This window comes from Schistocerca cancellata, chromosome 4, assembly GCF_023864275.1.
Source record: "Schistocerca cancellata isolate TAMUIC-IGC-003103 chromosome 4, iqSchCanc2.1, whole genome shotgun sequence".
Lineage (NCBI taxonomy): Eukaryota > Metazoa > Arthropoda > Insecta > Orthoptera > Acrididae > Schistocerca > Schistocerca cancellata.
The window spans coordinates 684,446,922-684,452,921 of record NC_064629.1 but is presented as its reverse complement, the minus strand read 5'-3'; the positions used below and the strand labels follow the sequence as shown (position 1 = coordinate 684,452,921).

General features: G+C 36.7%; 1 protein-coding gene across 3 annotated transcripts in view; it reads left to right on the top strand.

Moving 5' to 3' along the window:
- Positions 1–222: 222 nt before the first annotated feature.
- LOC126183522 (C2 domain-containing protein 5) overlaps positions 223–6,000 on the top strand; it is a 224,131-nt gene continuing 218,353 nt past the window's right edge. For 2 of the 3 annotated variants that reach the window (XM_049925581.1, XM_049925579.1), the window contains exon 1: positions 223–421. The gene's annotated coding sequence lies outside the window, so the exon portion shown is untranslated. Of the gene's footprint in view, positions 422–478; positions 541–6,000 lie in introns of those variants that run through there. The other variant, XM_049925580.1, reaches the window with a different exon arrangement.

Genomic DNA, 6,000 nt, shown 5'->3' with positions numbered 1-6,000 from the left:
ATGTTGGCGCTAGCCACTGAAATTTCTTTTCTACGTCGAGACATGGCGGGCGAACAATAGATTGGAACTTGTGTCGTGTCTACCACATTTGCAGCACAATCATTTGCGAATACATCTGCGCAGACAAGTCGTTGCATGTGGACCGACGGTCCTTCATAGCATGCGTCGGCTAAGATGTTATCGTGTTGTAGGTTTTGTCTTTTAAGAATCTTTGGTCATATTGTTGTGAAGATACGTATGTAGGCGGGTACTAGAGGTATTTATACACACACAAACAGACAAACAAACAAAAAAAAGTATGCCGACTGGAGTTCATATAAACTGTCAACATAAAGTACATTTTTTTGTGTGTGTATCTTGAAATAACGCGGCAGTGTTGAGAATGTGTGGTTCGAAAGTAGACAACAGTGAGCAGTATACAGTGAGTATTCACGAAAAGAAAGATCAACCTTACAATATACCGGAGCTTCAGTTGTTCGAACGAGTACATATTTTATTTATCCAGAGGTGGTTCATTGCTTTGTAGTTCCACAATTAAAAGTACGTGACGCATTCTTAGCGAGCAGTGTGCATGCTATTATGATAGTGTTTAGATAATTCTTTTAGAGTGCTCAGTATTTGTCTGTAGATTTGGCAAAAAATCGTGTATAAATTGTTATAAATATGGAGAGTATAAATCATGCTGCTTGGACTGTGGTAAATTAATTCTTTACTTGTACTGTTCGGAATTATCATTATGTAAATTCCCTAAATATTTGGAAGTGAGGCCATGGCTTCATGACTACGCGGACAAGCATAATTATACTGCGTGTCTATTTCGCCTTGGTCTCAATTTGGTTCTAGTATTTCTAATACCATTTACTTTTGGCAGTGCTTTCTGTTTGTGTAAATGTTAAATTGCACATCAAGTTACAGATTCACCTATGGTGTTCCAATTATTGGTCTGGCCATGTGGATTTATGTTTTCGGTGATTGCCCTAAATTTCTTAAGATAAATACCTGGTTGTCAGCATCGAAAATGTGACAATCAATTACCTCCCCTAATCCAAGCTTGTACTCCACATCTAATGATGATGTAAATGTTATGTTACACCCTTTTTTTCAGCACACTATTATTAAGAAATCACGACTGCTGCAGGTACTACTGACCCATTGTCTATTTTTTAGCAGTTGCGTAGTACATGTTTATGTTTGTGCTGTATGTGCAAAGTTCAACAAAAAGTATAGGAAATGCACTAAAGCATTCCAAAGGTTATAATATGAAACTTAAAAAATGAACACTGGTTCATTCAGTGTAAGCAGTTGTAACAATTCAAATTCAGAAGGGACTTTACAAAAACAGAATCATCATCATTGAGAAATATAATTGGCACCACTTTGTTGTTCACCTAGAAATTGATGTTTGTCAAGTTTGTCATTGCTGCCTCTGGATACAGATTTTAACTGTACTGTTATGAATCAAATGTACTGAAGGAGCATTTCTGGGCCAACTAATTTGTTTCACACAATGTGACCATTATACAAAATGTATGTGCCCAGATGTCTTTGCTACAGATTAATTTGTACCTGCGACCCTAATCATTGTGAGTCATGCACGCAATTGCCTGTCAGGTCATCCAATAATTTGTGATTGTTTGTTTGTAATGAATTAGTTACACATACAGGGCTTGGATAAAAATATAGAAATACTGCAAGGAATCCATGCTTGGGCATAAATCCTGTTTGTTGTGCTGTTGTATTTAATCACAAGTGGCTCCTGTGCAATGTCTTTGATACATTGCAAATGTCAATCATTGGCGAAACAATGGTCTGTGTGTGTGCACTATGTTGGAGCTAAGTGAATTCGAATGCGGGCTAATAGTTGGTGCTCCTATGGTGAGTGATTGCATAACCAAGGTACCCAAAGTGGTGTTTCAAGGGGCACCTTATTGAGGATTTACACCGCATACAGGGAAAGCTGAAAAACATCATCCACTAAGTCACAAAGCAGAAAAAAGTGTGTGTTACATGACTGTGATGGGCTGTCATTGAAGAGAATTGTGATGAAAAATACAAGAATGACAGCTGCAAAAGTCATTGCAGAACTGAATGTTACTCTTGCGCACCCTGTCAGCACCAAAACATCAAGGATGCTCCATAAGCTGAGAATTACAGGGCAAGCTGGAATTCCAAAGCCACAAATCGGTGATTCAAATGCCTGTAACGGGAAAAAGCAGTGACAAAGCTGTAAAACCTGGACTATGGAACAATGGAAGGAAGTCGTTAGGTCAGATGAAGTTTGTTTCATGCTGTTTCCAACTTGTGGCTGAGTTTACCCAGGGATGAAACATGGCAGGGGTTTGGTGGTGATTTAGGCAGCTGTATCATGGTACCTTTTGGGCCCCACGGATAATCTCCACGGTTGCAACACTGCCAAGAATTAGGTGACTGTTTTGGCAGATGGAGCCCCTGTTCACCCAGCTCGCAGCATACAGGCTGCTTTCATGAGCACAAGGATGAATTGACACATCATCCATGGCCACCACAGTCACTAGATTTCAATTTTATTGAGACTTTGTGGTATATTTTGGAGAGAAGGGTGCATGGTGCCATCCACCTCCATCGCCATACCTGAAGTTGCCACTATTTGCAAACTAAAGTGTATAAGGTTCCCTTGAAAATGATACAGGATAACTGGAAGCTGTTTTGAATGCAAATGGTTTTCCTATACTTTATTAGACATGTCTCGCGTTTGTTGTGTTTCCATATTTTTGTCCACCCACTCTACAACCTGTTAGCTTTTATCTCGGGACCTTCGGCCTACATTTGTTCTTTGAATTTTACCAGCATGAGTGGCTGGCTATGTTGAAGGTTCCATTGCTGCTAAAAGACTGGGAGTGGATGGTGAACCCTTACACTGCCAGTCACTTGTCCTGGTGAAAAACCATGAAATAAATGTAGGTTAAATATTCTGAGACAGAAGCCAATGGGAGATAACAAGTGCACATGAGAGTTTCAACAATTTTTTATGCTTAGTAGTTCTAATGGATAAGTTCATAAGCCAAACACAAGAATTTATACCAATAAAGGAGAGGTTGAAAATGATGAAACAGATCATGTGTCCTAACATGTAAGATGGGAATATGAATATTAATCTACATTTGCTCGTAAGGATTTGTCCTAAGCTATTAAAATCAGTAGTTTATTTGTCCTGAGTAGTGTGGAAAGAGGAGCAAGTAAGGTGTATACTTTTTCACATGCTGCGTGGCAAATTTCAATATTGTCTTGTGTTTTGAGGTCCATAATAATCTGATTTTAAGTCCCACTTCTCCTTTCCCTCATTTTCTCTCTTCCCTGTACCAATGTTGAGATTCATCCTCATTTAATTTTTTACAGTGATTTTAAATTGTCTTTTTGTAAGGGCTCAGATATCTATAATGTAAAGTACCCAAGTTTTTGATAACTCTAGTAGAAACAGTTGCAACACATGTTTATTGGAAGTAAGTTTTTAATGAATTTGGACTCAGAAGTATGTGGTTATTCTTATTTTCATAAATATGGGAAACTAAAATGAACCGTCAAAAGAACATTTTTCTCAAATTAATTTAGATGGCTTTTTTTACTTGTGGGAACATATAACTTTGGTTGGTACACTGCATGCAGCATGGAGATGTCACATACATCTTTATACAGCCAATTTCTCTAAAGCAGTGTGGTTGCATGGTAGAGGATGGTATATTGTCATTGGTGTCTGGTCAATTTTTTGTGTAATCTTTGAAAATGAATTTTCCTCCTAGTTGAGAACAGCCTTAAAGAAATGTATATTTGCAGAACAGTTTATTGACGAACAAAGTTGAATTGGAATTGCTATTAGATGATGGATAGTGCTTCCTATATATATTAAATTTAGTACATGTTGATATGACTGGTGACCTGCTATTTCTATCCATGCGCAGCATGCAAAATAAATTAAATAGTGTAGTGTGTGTGTTCTCATTTTTCTTTTTGTGTTTGTTATGTTTGCTTGTTAATAGGCATGCAATTTTTTGTGTTTACCTTAGAAATGCAGAAGCATTTGATACAGGGTATTGGCTTTCTCACATGGCATCATCAAAATGGCAAACATAAGTAACTCCTCTAAATTCAGTATGGCTCCAATGAAATCGATTGTGCTACCATAATTAACAAATAGCAACAGTATTCTGTCATAAAAAATATATTTCAGATAGCCTAAATCAACATACAATTAATGGGTGATGTGTGTTGATTCTCCATTACAAAATTGAACAGAAATTCATTATTCTTACATTACATAAATCCTACATGAAACCCAAATAACCTATGTAGCTAAACTGAACTCCATAAAACCAATTAATCATGAAACTGATATTCACAGAGAAGGGGAAGGGGGAAGAGGGTCTGAGATGTAAATTCTGCTATCGGTAAATTCACTTAATGGTATAGGTAAAACGAACTTCCCTATCCACCAAACACAAAACTATGATATCTGAAACATAAAAAGCCATTTAACACATATTTTTCATATCATTATTTGCACTTAATCTGTATAGCTAAAATGAACTTTACAGTACAAGGCAAACATTAAACATAAAAAGCTAGTTGTGATGTAGGACTGGTATTGTTATATGCATTTAACTTACCTAGTCAAAGTGAATGCCACAGTAACCATGAATGATTCACAAAGAAACCAAATAACAGGACAATATGAACATACATTAGTATCACTAACTTCAATTCGCCTATATGTCTAAAATGAGGTACACGTCACCCACGAAACAAACATCAATACATTTGTAGTAAAACCCATAAAACAGTATACCTATGAAAAACACAGTAGTACAAAAAAATCTGCAGTTTTGCAAAACAGGAACAGAAAATAAAATATCGTTCAGTATAGTGTCCAGTCAACACAAAAAGTGAATGGAACCTGTTAATACCTGCCTCACCAGCTTGCTCCAGGGAATCATGCCAACTTACCCTGATCCCCAAAAATCCTTTTCCACCAATTAATATCCATTTCCTTACAGCAAACACAATACATGCTGAAATTAAGTTAAAAAGTAGAGAACACACTTTTTGAAATAAACCATATCGAACATATAAACTATAGAATATAAAACTCCCCACACACCCCTTCACAACTGACCAGTAACTGAACAATCATTGACAACTATACAAAATCACACGGAAGACAAGCAATACCAGTCTTGTGGATCACCTGCCTAGATGTTTTTGAACCAAGTTCCCCACCAAATCTATCGTTAAAAATTATCCAAATGACAGCACCATATGCAATCATTACTGCTATGGAAAGGAGACATTTTTCAACAAATTTGCAGATTCTCAACATTTTTTACATTTAACACATTGCAGCAATACACCTCAGTCAGCATAAGGCTGTTAAACTTCACTGTTGGATCCATCATTTAACCAACACATTCAGTGATCTTTTGCAAATAACAACACATTTAACAACTTTCCTGCATTGAAATTAATCACAAGGGAGCACCACATCAAGCAACACACCTCCTTCGAAACACTCTCTTGTCACATGCTAACTTTCAAATACGTAATGATATGAAATGCCAGAACATCATCATGTCATGGGTCAAAGCCAATGCAGTACTGAATTCTTGGGCTGACCCATCAAAACTGTGGAAAAGATTTTTACATTCATATGTTCCCAACAGGAAATCTTTCAATGTGTTCTGTACTGCTGCCAACAAATTTATTTTCTAAAATGTTTCGATAGCAAATAAATGGACAGTTGAGAAATGATAATGTACCTTTTGGTTCATGATGTTTCACAGAAGTAAGTCACTCTTTAAGAAAGGCTTAGTAACACTGATGTTTTCTCTGTCATTACTGTTCTCATCTCATAATGCCTTTCACTTTCTTTGATCTAAAATACGTATAATATAGCCAGTTAGTGTCACAGGAAGCATTACCATTGTTAAAAGTGATTTTAGTAAAAGATGGTGATTGAGATACTCCCAGTGT